At 43.8% G+C, this 20,752-nt stretch overlaps 1 long non-coding RNA gene across 2 annotated transcripts in view; it reads right to left on the bottom strand.

The window, feature by feature from the left end:
- Window positions 1–17,961, bottom strand: part of LOC140210627 (uncharacterized) — a 74,863-nt gene extending 56,902 nt beyond the window's left edge. For both annotated transcript variants that reach the window (XR_011889263.1, XR_011889264.1), the window contains exon 1: window positions 17,841–17,961. This is a non-coding gene — a long non-coding RNA (uncharacterized lncRNA). The remainder of the gene's footprint in view (window positions 1–17,840) is intronic.
- Window positions 17,962–20,752: the final 2,791 nt, after the last annotated feature.

Here is a 20,752-nt window from a genome sequence, read left to right as displayed (position 1 = left end):
TTTAAAAAAGGAGGACATCGCCCTTGTCCTGGAATGAAAAGCCTCATCCTGAGAGCAGATGCGGCGGAGATGGAGGAACTGCGAGAAGGGGATGGCATTTTTGCAAGAGACAGGGCGAGAAGACGAATAGTCCAGATAGCTGTGAGAGTCAGTAGGCTTTGGATCTCCCCCTCCCCCTTCCACTTTCAAATCTCTTACTAGCTCTTCTTTCAGTTAGCCCTGTCGAAGGGTCTTGGCCCGAAACGCTGCCTGTACCTCTTACTAGAGATGCTACCTGGCCTGCTGCATTCACCATTTATTCTGACATCCTTTTTTGTAAATTTTTAATCCATACTCCCATACTTCCCCTACTACCATGAGCTCTAAAGCACCAGCCTTTTATCTGGCTCCTTGTTAAATGCCTTCTGAAAATTTAACCACACTGCATCTGCAGGTTCCCTTTTATTGACTTTGAAGTAAATTCACCCTTGAAGTTCAATCATCAAACCAAGTTTACCTTTCATAAAACAACGGTAATTCGGTTTGATTACCTTTAAATGATTAGGTACTGTACTTGACTGCAGACCCCAAATTCTTGCCAACAGTAGATGTTAAGCTAAACTTCTCATCGCGTCAGTAAAATAGCCAACATGATCAAAGACCCCACCGCCCCAGACATTCTTTCATCTTCCATTCCCATCGTCTAGAAGATACAAAAGCCTGGAAGCAGGCCTCTCTCGAGCACAGCTTCTATCTTGCTTTTATAAGACTATTAAACAGGTTCCTGGTACATTAAGGTAAATTCTTGACTTCACAATCTGCGTCATGATGACCTTGCTCGTTGTTTATTTGCACTGCACTTCCCCTATAGCTGTAACACGTCATTCTGTGACTGTTTTACTTTGTACCTTGTGCATTGTACTGCCTCAGCACACTTTGTAATGAAATGATCAGTATGAATGCTATACAGGACAGGTTTTCACTGTACACGTGACGATAGTAAACCAATTCACCAAATTAAGCTGAAAAGTCTATAATTATTTGCTTTTTGCCTTCCTTTCATCTTGAGTAATGGGGTTGGATTGGTCAATTGTGGCAAGGACTAGGCCTGAAGCCTCGGTGCCCCCTGTTTGCAGCCGCCCACAGTGAGGGACAAAGCCCTAGTGCTTTAATGGGGGTGGGGTGGTGCGGTGTCCAGGACAAAGTCGGAGCTGCCCTCCCAAGGTTTCGCTCGGCAGAAGACGAGCTGTGTTGTTGCTGAATGCAGGTTTTTCATGTTTGGCTGCACCTAGGGTTACCAACTTTCTCACTCCCAAATAAGGTACAAAAGTAACAGTCAAATACGGGACACTTGTGTTTACCCCGAAAAAGACTACCATGACCACGAAGCCTTGCGCGGGCACCTGTGTGTATATGCGTGACGTGCGCAGGTGTGTACATGCCGATTTTTGTTCTACAAATCGGTTTTGGCTTAATCTTCCCGATTCTGTCTGAGTGAAACTACACTGTATGTACATTATTTCTACTTTATATAGGCTGTGTATTTATCATATCATTCCTGCTTTTACTATATGTTAGTGTTATCTTAGGTTTTATGTGTTATTTGGTATGATTTGCTAGGTTTGTTTTTTGTGTCTGGGAACGCTCAAAAATTTTTCCCATATAAATTAATGGTAATTGCTTCTTTGCTTTACGCCATTTCGGCTTACGAACGGTTTCATAGGAAAGTTCTACCTTAGTGGGGGCAATACGGGACAAGGGCGGTCCGGTATGGGACAAACCAATTTAGCCCAATATACGGGATGTCCCGGCTAATACGGGACAGTTGGCAACCCTGGCTGCACCCAGTGGACTCAGGGCCTTAAGCTGCATGGTCGCTTGCTTTTCAGCTGCCAGCAGAAGAGGTGTCCAAGCCAGTGCGCTCTACTGGGGCTGTCAGAGTGCAGTTGTGGATCCAAGATTTCAAATGGACTGAGGGGTCTGGACTATATATATATATATATTTGTGGTTGTGTCTTCACGAGTATTCTATATGTGCTCGTATATGTGAGGGACTGGGCCTCAAAGCCATGGATTCGCCAAATGGGAGTCGGGCATCGTGGCAACAACTGGGCTTCAAAGCCACGGTCAAGCTTTTGGGGGCTGGTCGACAGATGATATGGGTGGGCTGGGGCATCTGGACTGTATAGAAACATAGAAACATAGAAAATAGGTGCAGGAGTAGGCCATTCGGCCCTTCGAGCCTGCACCGCCATTTATTATGATCATGGCTGATCATCCAACTCAGAACCCCGCCCCAGCCTTCCCTGCATACTCCCTGACCCCCGTAGCCACAAGGGCCATGTCTAACTCCCTCTTAAGTATAGCCAATGAACTGGCCTCCACTGTTTCCTGTGGCAGAGAATTCCACAGATTCACCACTGTCTGTGTGAAGAAGTTTTTCCTAATCTCGGTCCTAAAAGGCTTCCCCTCTATCCTCAAACTGTGGCCCCTCGTTCTGGACTTCCCCAACATCGGGAACAATCTTCCTGCATCTAGCCTGTCCAATCCCTTTAGGATCTTATACGTTTCAATCAGATCCCCCCTCAATCTTCTAAATTCCAACGAGTACAAGCCCAGTTCATCCAGTCTTTCTTCATATGAAAGTCCTGCCATCCCAGGAATCAATCTGGTGAACCTTCTTTGTACTCCCTCTATGGCAAGGATGTCTTTCCTCAGATTAGGGGACCAAAACTGCACACAATACTCCAGGTGTGGTCTCACCAAGGCCTTGTACAACTGCAGTAGTACCTCCCTGCTCCTGTACTCGAATCCTCTCGCTATAAATGCCAGCATACCATTCCCCTTTTTCACCGCCTGCTGTACCTGCATGCCCACTCTCAATGACTGGTGTATAATGACACCCAGGTCTCGTTGCACCTCCCCTTTTCCTAATCGGCCACCATTCAGATAATAATCTGTTTTCCTATTTTTGCCGCATATTCTGCATCGTTGTATTGTTACTAATATTCTGTATGGGTTTGTTGACCTGTATCTGCGAAGATTGGTCATTAAATCACGGTGTCACAGGGTGGGGTGGAAGGGTGTGGATCTTGTGTGTACTTACTGTGTGTGACTGTTGGTAATGCATCTTTGCACCTTGACCCCATAGAAACGCTGTCTCGTTTGCCTGTACTCATGACTATTCAATTCATTAATCTTGAATTGAATTTATCATTCTTCAGTCCTCTGATACTTTACTGGAACTCAGTTAGTTTTCAAAACTTCAATCAACGGTTTCACTATCTCTGGAGGAACCCATTTCAGGTCTCCGGGAAACCCTGCGTAAAAATTATTAAATATACAGCTGATGGTATGCTGATCAGTCAGTTGTAGATATAATAATCCAAAAATAATTGTCAATGCTCTTTTGAGTAGAGAATGAATTTTTAGCCAACCTTTCTTGAAAAAAAAACAGGTACTGTACCTCTTCCTAGAGATGCTGCCTGGCCTGCTGCGTTCACCAGCAACTTTGATGTGTGTTGCTTGAATTTCCAGCATCTGCAGAATTCCTCGTGTTTGCGTCAGAATAAATGGGTCTTTTTCAAGCCTGGAGTATGCAACTGGTTGAGTGCTCGAAGGATCTGTTTTTGGGTCCCAATTATTTGTGATTCATATTAAAGAGGAGCAGACTGTAAGGTATTCATAATTGCCAATGACCGGAAAATCAGTGGGACAGCATGTGCTATTGAGGGTATATGGACTCAGACACAAATGTGTTGAATGAGTGAAAACCTGGCAAATGGAGTTTAATTTGTAAAAACAAAGTCATGTATTTTGTTAAAGACAAGCTATTATCTGAATGGAAAAAGATGGCAGATGAATGGAGTTCAAAGAGATACAAGTGTTTGAGAATGAAATACAAAGTGTTGCAGGCAGGTATATCATTTGCTTAGGAAAGTAAATGATGTACTAGCCTTTACTGCAAGTGGGATGAAGTTCAGAAATGTGTAAGTTTAGTTAGAAGAAGAGGGTACTTGGAAAGCCATACCTAGAATACTGTGCATAGTTTTGGCCCCCTTATTTAAAAAAGGATATACTGGCAGTCCAAAAAAGATTGAAAAGCCAATTTCAGGGATCAGGAGTAGCTAAATAAATTTTATCTTTATGCTTTGAAATTTAGGAAAATGAGAGGAGATCTGACTAATGTGTGTAAGATCCTGAGGGGGCAGGATAGAGGTCAAGATGTTTCCACCAGTGGAAAAATCAAGAGGAGGTACAATTGGTAGTGGGATTGGAGGCAGTGGAGGTGAGGGGGTAATCTAAAACTGAGGTGTGTTGGAATTTTTCACACAGCATAGTAAATCTCTGGAATTCTCTACAGCAGTGGGATGTGAAGGTTTGTGAAGGGAATTTGAAGTGGCAGTAGATTAACTTTTGAAAGATTGGAGAACTGAGAACTGGCACAAAAGAAGTGAGGTCTGGGGCAGGTCATCATGATCATATGGAATGGTGGGGCAGCCTTGCTCGCTCTTGCACCTATCTCTTTATATTAGCTTTATTTCTTCGTCATCTGGAGAACAGTGTCATCTTGCCTTCTTATGAAATATGCCTAGTTTGTAACAGAATACCTCTGCTAGATGTCCACGATTGTCTAATTACTTGACCAGCCTTTCTTTGAAATCAAACTATGATAGATCGTTTAGCATTGAAATTGGTTCCCCTCATCCATGTGATCTAGTTGTGTGGCTTTTGGCAATCGCCAGCGTACAAGGGTACATGAAGATCATGTCCAAGAAGACTATGAGTGGGTGGATAATCAGGGCACAATGTAGGCACTGTCCCTTTCCAGACTACTTTAAACTCATTTATATAACGATCACTTGTATTCCTTTGAACACACTCCTCTTATTCTGTTTCATTTCTGAAAACTAAACCAGAATCGCATCCATCCTTGAGATAATAACACATAAGTATGAAGGTCTCTTTTGCACACTAAAAAAAAGCCTCCAGCATACAGTTGCATCCTAGACCAGCGGTCCCCAATCCCTGGGCCACAGACTGGTACCGGGCCACAAAGCATGTGCCACTAGGCCGCGAGGAAACGATATGAGTCAGCTGCACCTTTCCTCATTCCTGTCACGCACTGTTGAACTTGAACATAGAGTTGCCAACTATCCAGTATTTGCTGGGACATCCCGGATATTGGGCTAAATTGGATTGTCCTATGCGGGACCGCCCTTGTCCCATATTTCCCTTGCTAAGGTAGAGCATTCCTACGAAACCTTTCATGCCGAAATGGCGTAAAGCGAAGAAGCAATTACTGTTAACTTATATGGGAAAAATTTTTGAGCGTTCCCAGACCCAAAAAATAACACATAAAACCTACAATAACACTAGCATATAGTAACAGCAGGAATGATATGATAAATACACAGTCTATATAAAGTAGAAATAATGTATGTACAGTATAGTCGGGAAGATTAAGCCAAAACTAATTTGTGGGGGAAAAAATCAGCACGTATGCGCATGCGCATGTCGAATATGCACACGTCATGCATGCGCACACAGGTGCCCACGCAAGGCTTCATGGTCATGGTAGTCCTTCCTGGGGCAAACACAAGTGTCCCGGGATTTGACTGCTACTTTTGTCCCTTACTTGGAAGTGAGAAAGTTGGCAACCCTAACTGTAAAAGACATGTTGAGGTGAGTTTAACCCTACTTGAACACCCCCTCCCCCGGTCGGCTGATCCGCGAGAATATTATCTATATTAAACTGGTCCGCGATGCAAAAAAGGTTGGGGACCCCTGTCCTAGACGATGGTAGAATTCAAGGAGAGCTGGGTAGTAGAGATTTATGAGAGTCTGACAGGGAAGTGTGAGAGGCACTGGCCTCATCCAGCAGGTACAACATGATAAGCAGAAAGACTATAGGGTGGACAACCACTGTGCAAGGACAAAAGGCCACAGTGGCAAGAGGGAAGAAAATCAGTAAAGAACTATTTCCTTCCACATTACAAAGAACATATGGGTTCATTGATCACATGGATGTAATCAGGCAGTGTGAGCTTGTGGGCTGGAAGGCGCTGTTACTGTGCTGTATCTCTAAACAAATAAAGCGTTAGCGATAGGAGACTCTTTACTTAGGGGCACAGGTGACATTCTCTGCATTCAAAAAGGCGAATCTTGAGGATTGTGTTACTAAAGAGCATGTTGCTAAAGACCTGGTGTGGGAAAGAAAGTTTTCCTTTCTAGGTGTGAAAGCAGCTGTGCCAATAGGATGTTCCCTGCCCACTCCAAAATGGGACTGCCGAAATTGTGAGGTGGTGACAATTGCTTTATATTAGTGAGAAGATAGGGAAGGAGTCACACTTACAGGGAGCAGTCGATAAAAAGGAAAAGAGGGAGGTGTCAAAAGGACAGAGCAGTAATAAATCGCTAAACCACAATGTAACTGGAAATTATATTACAGCAATACATACAGAGTCCATGATGGAAGAGGGGAGCTGGCAGTCTTGCACAAAGACCAGCCGATCACCAAGACATGGCAATAGAACAGGTAGGACTGGGAATTAAATATTATAGGGTAGTACATAGTTAGAAAGTGGGAGGAAATGGGAAGATGGAGTATTAGTACTTATTGGAACAGCAAACTGATAATAGAAAAGGAAATCTAAGACAGAATCCATATGGATTTGGATAAAGTATGGTAAAAGTTCAATCACATCTATGGACATTATGTACAGAGGTGGAAGAAGTAGAAAAAATATTGAAATGAGTGAAAAAAACATAAAATAATCTTGGGAGATTTCAATAATCCCAATGCTAGTTAGATAGAAGAGAAAATTAAAGGGGTTAATGGAATAGAGTTTCTATAGGATATGCAGAATTTTTCTAATTTGTTATGTATAAAGTGAAGAGAGAAGGATTTGTTCTCAGATCTGGTAATGAATAACAAATCAGTGCAGAAAGGGTCCTGTTGAAGTGTCTTGCCAGTTTATACCCCTCCACAGACACTGCCTAACTCATTGAGTTCTCCCGGCATTTGTGTGTGTTGTTCAGAAAAGAGAAAAGGAGAAATAGGGGAACAATTAGGCAGGAGCTATCATTATATAATATACTCCAAATTGATGGTTGAGGACATAATAAAGCTGTTGTTCTGTTGTTCCTCCACACTTGGGTTCAGTCGTCGTTAGCGCTCACCGTGACAGAAGGACCCTGCAACCGATGGACCCACCGGAGGTTTAACAATGGCTTTGACATTGGTCAGCTGGAGTCAAGGGTGCCTTCTATTCTCAGTGCAAGTCCCAAGTCTATGTTCTGAGTTTCCAGAGTCTACATTCCGAGCGTACATCCCAAGTTATATACCATGTTTCTGAGTCATATGCAAGGTTTGCTAGGTCTTCCATGGTGTTCCGTGCTTCTGGGTTACATGCAATGTTCCCGAGTTATATGCAATGCTCCTGAGTTTACCAGCCCTGTCTTGAGAGCATCAGGTCTGGCTTGAGTTTACCAGCCCTGTCTCAAGTTCCCCAGGTCTCCTTGGGCCATCAGGGAGCTGAGCAGTTTCAAGTTCCTGCGTGTCAACATCTCTGAAGATCTATCCTGGGTTCAACATACTAATGCAATCACAAAGAAGGCACAACTGTGGCAATGTCTCATTAGGAGTTTGAGAATACTTGATATGTCACCAAAGACTCTCACAAATATGATTGTATCTTACTTCACCGCTTCATGTGGTGGTTAGTGAAATGCTATTACAGCACCAGTGGTTTCTGACAGGGATTCAATTCCTGCCTCTTCCTGTAAGGAGTTTCCACGTTCTCCCTGTGACCACATGGGTTTCTACTGAGTTCCAATTTCCTCCCACATTCAAAAAACAAGTGGTTAGAGTCAGTAGGTTGTGTTCATGCTGTGTTGGCGTCGAAAGTGTGGCAACACTAGCGGAGTCCCCAGCAAAATGTGTGTTGCTTGAATTTCCAGCACCTGTTGAATTCCTTGTGTTTGCGTTTTTAAAATCCTTGCTGGTTTGTTTTGATGCAAGTGAAGCATTTCACTGCATGTTTTGAAGTTTCAATGTACATACGATGAATAAAATTAATCTTATTCCAGATGTAAACCATTCCACGTAATAAACTTTCCCCTGAAATCCCAGGAGGTGAGCTGAGAGTTGCTGCTGTACGTTTCAAGGCAGAATGTTATCAAGGATTCTTAGTAATTGAAGTCAAAGGGCATCAAGGAAAACATATCCAATAATTGGGATCATAAACTTGCAGAAAGGAAGGTGGTTGTGACTGTGCAGATCAGCCTTCCTAGCCTCAGGACATTATTGCAGAAGTTCCTCAAGATAAATTTCACATCCAAGCATTTTTCATCATTTTATGAATAACCTTCCTTACATTAAGTCAGGTGGAGATACCTGCTCATAATTATATAATATTCAATTTTATTGACAACTGTTTGGCAAACAAATTAAGCCCTACCTGCATGCAGCACAAACTGGCATACGCTCAGGATTGGCTAATGAAGCCACACCAACCCAAAGAGTGTCAAGCAATGGCCATCTCTAACAAAGTCAAGTCTACCACCCAGCTTAATATTTAACAACACCGAGTCCTCTACCATTAACATTCTGGGGCACACCTGTTGAATGGAAATTGTATCAGCCACACAAACACTACGGTTGCAAAACCAGGTCAGAGGGTGCATTTCCTACGAAGAGAGGCTCACTTCCTGAAATCTTAAAGCTGTACACGAGGCACAAGTCATAAGCACGATGGAATGCCCTCCCCTTGCCAGGTTAAGTGCAGCCCCAACGAATCTGGAGAAGCTTGGCGCCATGGTAGCGTGGTAGCAGGCAGCGCAATGCTTTACAGCGTACCTGCTGTAAGATCGGGATTCAATTCCTGCTGCTGCCTGTAAAGAACTTGTACGTTCTCCCCGTGACTGCTTGGGTTTCCAGCAGGTTCTCTGGTTTCCTGCCGCATTCTAAAGAGGTATGAATTATATTTAGTAAATTGCGGGCATGCTATGTTAGCGCCAGAAACGTGGCAACACTTGTGAGTTGCCCCCAGCATATCCCAGATGCACTTCACTGTATGTTTCAATGTACAGGGGACAAATAAAGCTAATATAATCAATCGCTCTTCTGTTCACACCCTGAAACATGTCAGTACAATCTACACAATAAACCACTGTTGCATGAGCAGCCTGTTTTTACAGCACTTCCCTTATCCACCACCTCTTCAATCTGCGGGTACGTGGGAACACAACCTGCACAGTTCTTCTGCAAAGCAAATGCCAGACTGACCTTGCCTTTATACACACTGAAATTCCCTACCCAACAGCATTGTAGGAATAACTCCATCACAGGGACAACAGTAGCTCACCACCTTGAAGGACAATTAGGGGTAGGCAGTGAATTTTAAATCGTGGCCTTGCCAGTGACGATCCCAAAAAATGAGCAGATAATGAAGCAGAGCCTCTTTCATATACTAGTATTAACCCTATCCAACCCTTTATTTTTATTGTTAAGTACACTGCTACCACTTGCTTAATAACAGGCTCTCATTTTCTCTTCTGCTGATGTCAGGCTAACTGGTTGGTAACAAATTTTCTCTCTCCCGCATTTCTTTTTAAATAGTGGTGTTATATTTGCTGACTGACTTCAACCTGCCCTAACCAGCTGCATAACTGGAGAAGGAGCTAATCATCTTTAAAGGAAGTGGCATGTGGTTACACGCCAGCGTGACGTAGCAGATGCCTTAATGCAAGCGGAATGTTTCTCAACCTGGTTAATTTAAAACAATCAGAGCAATTACTCTCATGGCATCACAGTAATACTTGAGTCACTTATCAATACTCCTGCACAGAGACACTGTTGTATCATACACTTACCAGCATTGGCCCAAAGGTTTAAAGGGTATGAATTAACATATACACTACCTCTGCAAAAATACTTCTGCAATATCACAAAACGTCCATACAGCACTATTGAATGCAGTCTCGGCTGTAATGTAAAAAACCTGCTTGCACTTTTTTTGGGGGGAATTTGAATAATTTTCAATTCTTTCGCTGTTTTATTTAGATGATTCTAAATGTTCTGAATGTTGCAGACATACAGAAACATCAAAGATTTTAGCAAGCAATTGTGCCATTCTAACACAGTGAATCAGTCGAATTATCTGTAGCAATTAGTATTAGACGTATCGAGAATAACAGTCCAGAACCTAGATCTTTGATTTTATCGTCTGTGCTGACAAGGTTGGCCAGCGAGGTGAGTCCCATTGGCCTGCATTTGATCCACATCCCCTACACCTCTCCTACCCATGCAACTGTCCAAAAGGGATAAATGGGTGTTTCTCTGGTTGGTGGACAGTAGTGAGTGGAGTGCCACAGGAGTTGAGGCTGGGCCCACAGTTGTTCACAATATTCATCAGCAATGTGGAAGAGGGGACCGAGGGTAGTGTATCTAAGTCTGCTGATGACATTAAATTGATTGGAAAAGCAAACTCTACAGAGGATGTAGACAGTTTGCAGAGAGCTGCAGATAGGTTAAGTGAGCGGGCAAGCGTCTGGCAGATGAATACAATGTTGGTAAATGTGAGGTTATCCACTTTGGAAGGAAAATAGATCAGATTATTACTTAAATGGTAAAAGATTATGCATGCTGCTGTGCAATGGGACTTGAGGAGTGCTTGTGCATGAATCACAAAAAGTTGGCTTGCAGGTGCAACAGGTTATCCAGAAAGCAAAGGAAATGTTTGCCTTCGTTGATAGGGAGATTGAATTTAAGAGCAGGGAGTTTATGCCTCAACTGTACAGGGTACTGGCAGGACCGCACCTGGAGTACCGCGTGCAGTTCTGGTCTCCATACTTGAGGAAAGATATACTGGCTTTGGAGATGGTGTGGAGAAGGTTTATCCACAGATAAGGGATTTTTGCAGATTGAGTCACCTGGGACTGTACTCAATGGAATTCAGAAGAATGAGAGGAGATTTTATAGATTTGGGAGTCTTCATACAGGATTTCCTCAGGTTTAATTTACAGGTTGAGTTGGTGGTATGGAAGCCAATTACAATGTTCGAGAGGACTAGGATACTAAAGCAAGCCTGTAATGCTCAGGCTTTATGAGGCATTGGGCTGATATACTTGCAGTATCGTGAACAGTTTAGGCCTCCTTATCGAAGAAAAGATACGCTGTCGTTGAAAATGGTCCGGGGAGGTTTATGAGAATGCAAAAAATGTTCAAAGGTTCAAAGGTTCATTTTTATTGTCAAAGTATGAAACAAGCTTGAGCTCATATCAGCCTACATTGTCATGTGCCTCCTAGTGGAATTCATTGAACATTAGTCAGATATATTAGCCTTGACTTCTCCCTCCTTGTGCCATGACAATTACAATGTCCCGATTTCACTGGACCCTGGCATAACCAACTCAGCACATTTGAGATTCCCATGTTTTCACGTTCCTTCTATACCTCTGTGGTTCATTCCTGTATTAGAATACAGTTTCATTAGAGCCTGCAGCCTTTTAGCTGCATAGCAACACTGCCATTTTTCATATGTAGTTCTAGAACAAGATTAGTGGCAATTATGATTTATACAGTCACCAGATTGCTTAAACTAAAAACATAACCATTTTGTTGTTGCTTAATTACTGCCTCCTGCAGTTAACATCTGGCTGATTAATATCTCGCTGTGGCTTTATGCACTTGCTGTTGATATGCATTTTGAGAGAGCAGTGGATTGAGAATTCTTTTTCTGCTCTTTTCAACTTACCCATGAAAGTCCAGTAGTCAGTTTCACTTCTGCCTGCAGGTATAAATGATATGAATACCCACACTAATTCTTCGTCCTCCACATTAATTCGATGCATTTGCAATCTCCCTCAAGACAACTTGGAAATTAAGAGACTTGGAAGCTTTAATTGGTGAACAAATACCCTTTTAACCAACCACACATTGCAAAATGGGGTCCCAGTTGAAGGGTTGAGTTCTGGAACTGGAATTGGAGTCTCTAGCCCACACAGCTGGGAACTGCTGACAAGGTAACCCATAGACACCATCCTGGCTGCAGTGTCTGGTGATCGGGGCAGCTGCGCCTATGCCAGCCAGACCGTGTATTCTGTTGGTTGTATGCGTTCACTGCCCCTGACTTGTCCATATTATTTCTCCCTTTCCTGAATCTATAACAGCTCCTGCTTCCCTTAATACGTCTATTCCAAGGATCGTGCCTTCATTATTTGGACATACCCAGAAATACACTGGAAGCTGCACTCCCCGAATTTCTAGTATTTGCTTCTCGCTTCTTTCTGCTTTTACTGTTTTTCCTCCTACACCCCTGATATAACTGGCCTGTCCTGCTGTTGGTAAGAGTAAGTCTGTTATCGATACCAATTCTGGCTAATTGGTATGTTTCTTCTTTGGAAGTGATACTATCCCTAATTTCCCTTGTCAGCCATGGGTGCATTACCTTCCCTGAAGGCCAACACACCATATCTCTTCTTAACAACTCTGAGGAAGCGTCTTGGGCACCTCGAGGTCTCCGACGTCACTTCTGTGTGGTTGTCTGCTCCGGAGATGCTCTCGGAATGGGCCGCGTCTCCAAGCTCTCTGGCACAATAGCAGACTGTGGGTCTCCGGGTGGGCCTCGGACCAGGCCTCGCTGGTGGGGTCCAGGTGCAGTCCGGAGTTTAAGAAGCAATTCTGGCGCGGTGGTCTCCTGCTGGGTCAGTAGCTTCGCCAGGGTGTTGTTGATCTTGCTAGGTGTTGCAGATTGAAGGTTTAGAAGGGTTTCTCGGGTATAGGATAGTGTAGAGGGCAGTTTGCTCGGGAGAGCACGCGCAGAGTCGCCAGTTACCGGCGCCATCTTAATTAAACATATATTTTCATCAATAAACAGAAGCATACAATCCAAAATTAGTGATCTAGCCTGAAGTTGGCATAACTTCCTCTGCAGAATGGCAGTTTAAGAATATGTGTCTGGGGCCATGCTTGAATTCAAAATAGCTTGGTCTTCAAATCCTCAAGAGCTCAGGAGTGGTCAGCCCCTACAAAGGAATCTTGCGGCAGCTATCAACAGTAGAAGAACCTTACTAACTAAATAAATAACTTCATTGATTTGGTGGAATCTGCAGCGCAAAAAGAACTGCTGGAGGAGCTCAGCACATTAGATAGCATCTGTGGAGGGAAGTAGACAGCTGATGTTTCATGTCGAGACTGTCCATTCATCTGGACTAAGTAACTTTTGAGGGAAATAGAGGGTTAAGATGGCGCCAGCGAACAATGATTCCTCAGGCAACATTATCCAGATAGTCAATCATTTCAGTTTTTCTACGCCTTCTATTTATTCTTTTTATCTTAATTTTGTTTTTGATACCATGGGGGCCTGTGACTTACAAATGTAGTTCCATCAAGTGAGCTACTGCTCTGCTGTCTCCAAGAAAACTCCAGGAGAGAAACCACGAGGAGAAGCTCAGAAATGAGATGAGGGGCCATGATCGACTCCATTTCTCACCGATTAAAGTGGCAAGGAAGATTGAAACATGGAGGTAAATGCGGAAGAGAGCAAGCGGTTCTTGGAGAGCCCACTGGTTCAAGCGATGCTCTTGGAGGACCTGTTGCCTTCAGAGAGGCCGCTGGTTCAACGGCTTCCTTTGGAGGACCTGCTGGTTCGAGCCGCTGCCCTCAGAGTGGCCACTGAGTCCCGATGCTCTCGGAGATGTTATCGAAATTCTGAGATTTATGGCTTGGACTGTAGTTCAAGCTAACTGTTGTTCATATTGACCTCTTTCAGTTCTATGGTGTTTCATGCTCTCTCCCATTCTTTCTTGTTGCCAATTGGCCGGCTGGGGGTTTGGGGTTTGATGTTTATGTTGTTTCTCCATGTGGGTGATCTGTTAGTTTTGGTGGAAGGGAATGGTTGGGGGAGGGAGGAAGATTTGGGATTGGCGAGTTTTTGTTTCTTTTTTTTCATGCGGGGGGATTGATGCCTTTCTTTCAATTACTATGGTTTTCTGTATTTTATGGGTATCTGGAGAAGACAAATCTCAGAGTTGTATTATGTGGCCTATGGTTAGGTCACACTTAGATCCCCTCCAGCTCGCCTACCAGCCCCGACTAGGAGTTGAGGACGCCATCGTCTACCTGCTGAACCGTGTCTACGCCCACCTGGACGAGCCAGCGAGCACTGTGAGGGTCATGTTTTTTGACTTCTCCAGTGCGTTCAACACCATCTGCCCTGCTCTGCTGGGGGAGAAGCTGACAGCGATGCAGGTGGATGCTTTCCTGGTGTCATAGATTCTTGATTACCTGACTGGCAGACCACAGTACATGTGCTTGCAACACTGTGTGTCCAACAGAGTGATCAGCAGCACTGGGGCTCCCCAGAGACTGTCTTGTCTCCCTTTTTCTTCACCATTTACACCTCAGACTTCAACTACTGCACAGAGTCTTGTCATCTTCAGAAGTTTTCTGATGACTCTGCCATAGTTGGATGCATCAGCAAGGGAGATGAGGCTGAGTACAGGGCTACGGTAGGAAACTTTGTCACATGGTGTGAGCAGAATTATCTGCAGCTTAATGTGAAAAAGACTAAGGAGCTGGTGGTAGACCTGAAGAGGGCTAAGGCACCAGTGACCCCTGTTTCCATCCATGGGGTCAGTGTGGACATGGTGGAGGATTACAAATACCTGGGGATACGAATTGACAATAAACTGGACTGGTCAAAGAACACTGAGGCTGTCTACAAGAGGGTTCAGAGCCGTCTCTATTTCCTGAGGAGACTGAGGTCCTTTAACATCTATCAGACGATGCTGAGGATGTTCTACGAGTCTGTGGTGGCCAGTGCTATTATGTTTGCTGTTGTGTGCTGGGGCAGCAGGCTGAGGGTAGCAGACACCAACAGGATCAACAAACCCATTCGTAAGGCCAGTGATGATGTGGGGATGGAACTGGACTCTCTGACGGTGGTGTCTGAAAAGAGGATGCTGTCTAAGTTGCATGCCATCTTGGACAATGTCTCCCATCCACTACATAATGTACTGGTTGGGCACAGGAGTACATTCAGCCAGAGACTCATTCCACCGAGATGCAACACTGAGCGTCATAGGAAGTCATTCCTGCCTGTGGCCATCAAACTTTACAACTCCTCCCTTGGTCAAACACCCTGAGCCAATAGGCTGGTCCTGGACTTATTTCCTGGCATAATTTACATATTACTATTTAATTATTTATGGTTTTATTACTATTTAATTGTTTATGGTGCAACTGTAGTGAAAACCAATTTCCCTCGGGATCAATAAAGTATGACTATGACTATGATACATACTTTGATGATAAAACCAACCTCTGAACCTTTAAGATTGTCAATTGAAACTGAAGTCATTTTATAGTCAGGCTTCACCTCACTAACAATCAATCTTGTGAAGTAAGTGATGTGGCTGTTCAGTTGGGAAATGCTTTGGGAACTCAACAGATTTGTTTATGCAGCAACACTTGCCTCTGTTGTGTGTTGATAGTGGAGCTTAATGACATCAGTCCAGAGAAGCTGAAAACACAGATGAAGGCAATGCCAAGTGTGGAGCCCAGATGGGTTATGACTAAGAGTTTCTGACTACAACATTCAAACTCATACAAGGTCCGTGGCACTGTAGACAATGAAACAGGTATCCTATTTCAAGCTGCCACTATTAAAGAGCAAGTTAGCTGAGCTTCCACATATGTCGGGGCTGGCAGAGGGTAATGGGAGGAAACAATAAAATATGAGGGAGTTGGTAGGGGTTCATCGGGACAAGGGTCCATGGTCATTGGTAGGAGTGGGTCACTCAGGGAGGGAGTGGGGGATTGGACAGGTGATCAAGCAGCACGTTCAGTGGGAAGCGGGGAAAGAGAGGTGCCTGTGAGCCTCATTGGCATAAGCTACGTTGCTCGTGATGTCAAAGTGCGTGCTGCAGAAGAAGTGTTTTGCAATAAAATTTCCAAGCCTTTCACTTGGTTTTAAACCATAACTCCATATTTATTTGGAAAGCCAAGAGACTGCAGCTTATTTGGAGAGAGAAGCAATCTGCTGGAGGAACTCAGTGAGTCAACAGTCTCTGTGAGGGGAACTCCTGATGCAGGGACTCTCTCGGAAACATGGCAAATTCCTGTCTCACCCTCACCACCAGCAGATGTTGCTCAACCCTCTGAGTTCTACCAGATGTTTGCATTTTCCCACATTTGTTGCTAAAATTAGGGATACTGTCTGCTAAAAGAATGGAGAACAAGTGTAATCTATTTTTAACTTTTCAATTATTGCCTGCTCAGGAGAGTAAATGTAAACCATCAACTTCTGCCGGCTAAGACAACTTGGAAGTGTAACAAGCCACTGCGTTTCTTGACTCAAATGGAAACTCAGCAGTGCAAACTTTCACAGGGCACAACTAACATCACAGGTTTAATGTACAAGCAAAGCTCCTTCAACTTCACACTTGTTGATCGTGAGTGGTGTTCCGGTTTTAAATCAGGCCCTGGCTTTGCAAACAAGCCACATTTTCGGTGCGCCAAGGGAGCGTAGCGGTTAGCACAACGCTATTTCAGCTTGAGGTGTCAGAGTTCGGAGTTCAAATTGGATGCTATCGGCAAGAAGTTTGCATGTCCTTCCCACGAGCGGGTGGGTTTACTCCGGGTGCTCTGGTTTCCTCCCACAGTCCAAAGTCATAACAGTTAGTAGGGTAATTGATGATTGTAAATCAGGGGTCCCCAACCTTTTTTGCACCTCGGACCAGTTTAATATTGACAATATTCTTGCGGACCAGCTGACCGGCGGGGGGGGGGGCGGGTGTTCAAGTAGAGTTAAACTCACCTCAACATGTCTTTTACAGTTAGGGTTGCCAACTTTCTCATTCCCAAATAAGGGACAAAAGTAGCAGTCAAATCCCAGGACACCTTACCCCGGTAATAGACTACCATGACCATGAAACCTCGCGCAGGCACCTGTGTGCGCATGCGTGATGTGCCGATTTTTTCCCACAAATCGGTTTTGCCATGGTTTTGCCTTCATCTTCCCGACTATACTGTACATACATTATTTCTACTTTATATAGTCTGTGTATTTATCACATCATTCCTGCTTTTACTATATGTTAGTGTTATTGTAGGCTTTATGTGTTATTTGGAATGATTTGGTAGGTTATTTTTTGGGTCTGGACCAACGCTCAAAAATTTTTCCCATATAAATTAATGCTAATTGCTCCTTCGGTTTACACCATTTCAGCACAAAAGGTTTCATAGGAAAGCTGTACCTTAGCAGGGGAAATACGGGACAAGGGCGGTCCCGTATGGGACAAACCAATTTAGCCCAATATTCGGGACGTCCCGGCTAATACGGGACAGTTGGCAACCCCATGTTCAAGTTCAACAGTGCGTGACAGGGAATGAGGAAAGGTGCAGCTGACTCATATCATTTCCTCGCGGCCCGGTAGCACATGCTTTGCGGCCCGGTGGTTGGGGACCACTGTTGTAAATGGTCCTGTATTTACTCTAGGGTTAAATAGGTTGGTTGCTGGGCAGCACAGCTCATTGGGTCGAAAGAACCTGTTCTACGCTGCATGTCTGAATAATTTTTTTTTAAAACATTTTCACCATTACTGTAAAATGAACCTGTTGAGAGCGCTGACTTTGTCCAGGCCTTGTACAGTCACCATCAGAAAATTGCCTGATGCATTCTGCTCTGATTTTGCAGGACCACCTCCAGAGACTTTTATAATCTTAGTCCAGGGGTTCCCAACCTTACCCTTAACCAAGCAGTCCGTCAACACCAGGTTGGGAACCCCTGTATTAGACTGAAGCACCCCCTTTAAAAATAGGCAGCCTAGAAAGTTTACACTTAAAGCTTACTCACCAGAATTATGTTAGCTTTGATCTTGTTGTTTTGGCAGCATTTTGCAAGCTATACATTTAGAAGCCTGCAAGTCTCACTTTACCTTTAAAACCAACAATTGTGATCTGAAACGTGATCCTGAATCAGTCACTGCCCTTTCTGATCCCTTGTAGTCATGGTAACCTGTAAATGGTGCTGTACTCGGAATGCATGAGTAAACCATTGTTTGTAACTCCACACCTGACCAGTGTTGACCTGAGAATGTGGCCAAATGCAAATGTAAACTAGCATCAACAGAATTAAAGGAAATGCCAGTTGCTCACACGGAGAGGGAAATTCTGGAAAGTGTTTCCATGTGTGCAATGGCTCATTTGTTTGAATTACTTATCAACTTGCAAACATTTACAGAGGAAAGAAAGGCAGATTTCACTGGTGCAATATCAACAGTGGCAATTGCCTGCTTTAGAAAGAAAACTGGAATTATACTATGAAATTGGTATTTTTTTCTCTCCAACACATCATGAGAAGAGAAGGGCCACGTTTTACTTTTAATATCAAATGGCGTTATACATTAATTGCACCTACTTGCCCACAGAGTTTCTGTGAGATTTGCAACTGCAATTAGAGAAGCTTTTCACTGCAGCACCTTTTGAAACCATTTGGTCCTGTGTGAAGAGGGCAAGCGGTAGTTTATTTCCAAAAAATAATCCAACTGGAAAACGGTTAGAAAAGGCATGAGGAGTTTGAACCAGGAAGTCCCAGTTCAAAAACAATGTTATTCCAAATTCAGAGCTCCAATTAAAGGGAGGGACGATAGACGACAGAAGCAAAGAGGCAAAATGAAAAACATATTCCTTTTACATGTAGCCTCCCTGGCCACCCGCAGGGTCGCTCAGCTCGCTGTCGTCTAGGGAAACCCCCTTACATACATCTTCAACAAAATCTTTAATAATGAGACTTCACAGTTGTAAATAGCACAGGCAAATCTCTTGGCTGTGTTTAAAACTGATGATAACTCCCCAAATTTTCTGATGAGTAATATATAAGGTGCAAGCCCATATCATTCCAATGCCAAGCATATCAGCAAAACTCTGCTGTGGAGCAGGAGAGAAGATGTAACAGCGACCTTCGAACTTCTGTATTTAACCACCAATGCGCAGTCACTATAAGTTGCTAGCTTATTTACATTTCAAAACTATCAATATCACCACAGTAAAATTAGGCTCCACATGTATCCTGAATTTTAGAACTGAAGCAAGACTTTTGCATTGTGATGTTATCAAAGGGACATTGATAAGATGCAGAGCTGGGCTGAGAACTGGTAGATGGAGTTCAGTACAGAACAGTGACACTTCGGAAGGTCAAACTGAATGGCAGAGTGCAAAGTTAATGGCAGGATTTAGCAATGCGGAGGAACATAGGGATCTTGCAGACCACATCCACCGATCTCTCAAAGTTGCTGTGCAAGTTAGTAGGGTGGTTAAGTGGGCGTATGGTGTGTCGGCCTCCATTTGTCAGGAGATTGAGTTCAAAAACTGTGAAGTCATGTTGCATCTCTCTCTACCACACTCTCTTGACTACACGTAGGGTATTGTGTTCAGCTCTGATTGCTTCCCATGTCTCTGGAAAGTGGGAGGAATCCAGATACCCGGAAGAAATCCACATGGTGATGAGCAGAATGTAAATCTCCTTAAGAGGGCGGTAGAAGTGAACTCTGATCGCTGATCACTGGAGCTATAGAGCATTAAGCTAATCACTCCTGCTTCTACCATTTCTCATGGCAGCTCGTTCCATATATGAACCACCTACTACCCGAAGAAGTTGTCCCTGACGTCCCCTTAATCTCTTCCCTCTCACCTTAAACCTATGTCCCTAGTTTTTGGTTTCCCTTCCCTTGGGAAAAATACTGCGTTCATTCACCTTATCTATGCCCCCGATGATTTTATACACCTCTGAAATGTCAAAATTTGCAAATGAGGAGGGCATGTGGGAGGAGTACAGGTTAAACCTTTTCAGGCAAAACCGTTTGAGGACCTATAGCAAGTGATTCATACACAGCAAACTGTCAACAGAATATAGCTGATGATCTAATGCTTTCCTGCTGAAAAGCATGCTTATTCCCGTACATTTCTTAGTTGCAGTAAGAAAATGATGCATGTGCAATCATTTAAAGCCTGCCTATGTTTGTGTGGGAGGGTTGGATGGGGGCAGGAGCTCAGTAAGACTCTCTCTCACTGCTCCCCCTCTATGATCTCTGCTGACCTCTGACTCTTCGACCATGTCTTCACCTATCACCTTCCAGCTAGCCTCCTTCCCTCAGCCCCCCCCCCACTGTTTTAATGCTGGCATATTTCCCTTTCCTTTTCAGTCCTGAAGAAAGGTCCCGACCTGAAACAGTGGCTGTTTATTTATTTTCAAAGATGCTGCCTGACGTGCCGAGTTTCTCCAGCATTTTGAGTGAGTGTTGACAGAGACTTGTTTTGCTGTTGTATTCTGCTTTGCCATTGTGTTACTGGTTTTGCTGCTTGTGCTGTGCTGCTGAACGTTGTGGGTGTGCCATGTTGGTGCTGGAATGTGTGGCGACTCTTGCGGGCCACCCCCAGCACATCCTTGGCTGTGTTGGTTGTTGACAAAAACAACACATTTCACTGTATGTTTCAGTGTACATGTGCCAAGTAAATGAATCTGAATCAGAATCATTATAGATGTGGAAGCTTTAAAGAGGATGCAGAGGAGAATTACCATGATACGGCTTCGATTAGAGAGCATGCCTTATAAGGATAGGATGAGCAAGCTAGGGCTTTGGACCACAGGAGAATGAGAGGTGATTTGATAGAGGTATATAAGATGATGAAAGATTTAGATAGAGTGGGTAGCCAGCGCCTTTTTCTCAAGGTGGCAATAGCTAATATGAGAGTGAATAATTTTAAGGT

The sequence above is a fragment of the Mobula birostris genome, chromosome 15, assembly GCF_030028105.1.
Source record: "Mobula birostris isolate sMobBir1 chromosome 15, sMobBir1.hap1, whole genome shotgun sequence".
Lineage (NCBI taxonomy): Eukaryota > Metazoa > Chordata > Chondrichthyes > Myliobatiformes > Myliobatidae > Mobula > Mobula birostris.
Note: the sequence above shows the minus strand (reverse complement) of the source record. Positions and strands in the feature narration are given on the sequence as shown.